Source organism: Sciurus carolinensis, chromosome 8 (assembly GCF_902686445.1).
Source record: "Sciurus carolinensis chromosome 8, mSciCar1.2, whole genome shotgun sequence".
Taxonomy (NCBI): Eukaryota; Metazoa; Chordata; class Mammalia; order Rodentia; family Sciuridae; genus Sciurus; species Sciurus carolinensis.
The window spans coordinates 7,915,612-7,917,594 of NC_062220.1; the positions used below are offsets into that span (position 1 = coordinate 7,915,612).

A 1,983-nucleotide genomic window follows, 5' to 3' on the forward strand; every position below is an offset into this window, starting at 1 on the left:
ACAGAAGCACACTGGGGAGAGTCTCAGTGCAACCCCTGCTGCTGACTTGCACTGAACCAGTTGGGTTATCTAATCTGAAGCTGCCTTTCTGGAAGGCCTGAGGCCACAGAAGCACTCAGAGCTCTTAGCCCTGGATAGGAAGGGGGCAAACTCACACGACATCATCGACTCTCCCTAATTCTTTTTTTTTTTTTTTTGCGGTGCTGGGGATTGAACCCAGGGCCTTGTGCTTGCAAGGCAAGCACTCTACCAACTGAACTATATCCCTCCCTAATTCTTGATGATATTTTCTCAAAATCTATTTCTGGTAAGAATAGAAATTTTGTAGTGCATATCCTCAAGCTGTAATATAACCGATTTTACCTCGTGATTATAAGAGATATCTATTATTTTTGCCTGCTCAGCATCTATTCCCCCTTTATCTGATAATGAAAACCTTTTGGAGCATTTGCCAATGCTAATGACAGAGCTGGTGCATACCTGCTCAGGAGAACCAGATGTTCAGATTTGGAGAACTTGGCCAGCCCATTGTCATGTAATCATTATTTAACATTAAATTGTATTAATTGTATTAAAATAAAGACTTGGCTGGACATGGTGAGCCCAGTGACTTGGGAGGCTGAGGAGAAGAATCACGAGTTTGAGGCCAGCCTCAGCTACTAAGGGAGGCCCTAAGCACTTAGTGAGACCCTGTCTTCAGTGGGGGGGAAAAAGGGATTGGGGATGTTGCTAAGTGGTAGAGTGTTTCCGAGTTCAATTCCCAGTATCCCCGCAAAAAAATCAATTTAGGGTTGTTACTGAGCACTTAGTTATAGTAAGAGAATAACAAGCCTTGTGCAATAATGGCTTGATATTTGGGTGGTGGTTATCAAAGACATTTTTCCCAGCAGAGCCAAATGCATTTGTTCACAAGCCTACTAAATTCATAGGCCTTTCTGATTGCCTTTGATTAGAGTTGTTTATTGCCAACCATGTGCCATCCACAGGCTCTGAGAGGAGGAAATCCTCCTTCCCTGGGAAACATCCCCTTGGGGTGAAATCACGTCCAATTCCTAAAAAAGCCTGGACTGTGTCAAAGATTGGTTTTCTTTTTTTTTTTTTTGCAGTACTGGGGATTGAACCCAGGGCCTCTTGCTTGCAAGGCAAGCACTCTACCGACTGAGCTATCTCCCCAGCCCAAAGAGTGGTTTTTGAATCTGGACTTTTCCATGACTTTAAACCAAAAAACCTCACTTCTCTGGGACTGCGCTTTCTAGAGAGACAGGAGATGAGACTGAGTCATCAAGGATGTCTTTCACTGTCCCAGATTCTCACATGATACTCCTGAGGATTCATTCTTGATTCCCCAAATATTTTTTCATCAAATGAAAACAAAAGAGTCGTATAATTCACCACCTATCTAGAAAGGCTCATATTTTCATCTTTTTAATTCCAGAGAAAGCAGCAAGCCAAGAGTGACAACGGGAATAAATGACAAATGGCTTTGCCCTGGAAGAAGATGGAGGAAAATGAGCCCCCGCTGATGTTGATTGCGGGCAGGGACATGGTGTACATTCAGCTTGAGCTTCTGGCTCCTGAATGCTAGCCTGGGATCGCAGGTGCTAATTAAATTAATAAAAAGGCGTTTTGTTAAAACATGTGCCCCACACCTGCTGTGTCACCAGGCACAGGTGTCTCCCCTGTTGTGATGGAACAGCTTTTCCACTTAACGATGAAGGCAGAAAGAAAATAACAGCTAGAAGGAAAAAATGCATCGTCGCCAATACAGCCCCGATTTTCCCCCCACAAATGCCCATTCGTTTGCGGTGACACATTAGGAAAGCACACATTCTGGATTTGACGTTCTCAATTACTTAGGGCGTGATGACTTTGTTTAATAGTTATTATAATCACAAGAAATAGCATCCTGTCCTCATTCAATGAAGGAACAGGATGATGAACTGACAAGTTACAGCTTATAAAAATAAAGCTTAGATATGAACA

The 1,983-nt window shown here is 43.0% G+C and overlaps 1 non-coding gene across 1 annotated transcript; it reads right to left on the reverse strand.

Moving 5' to 3' along the window:
- Positions 1 to 1,098: 1,098 nt before the first annotated feature.
- On the reverse strand, positions 1,099 to 1,174 carry Trnaa-ugc (transfer RNA alanine (anticodon UGC)). Its single transcript has one exon. It is a non-coding gene; the product is annotated as a tRNA-Ala (tRNA).
- Positions 1,175 to 1,983: the final 809 nt, after the last annotated feature.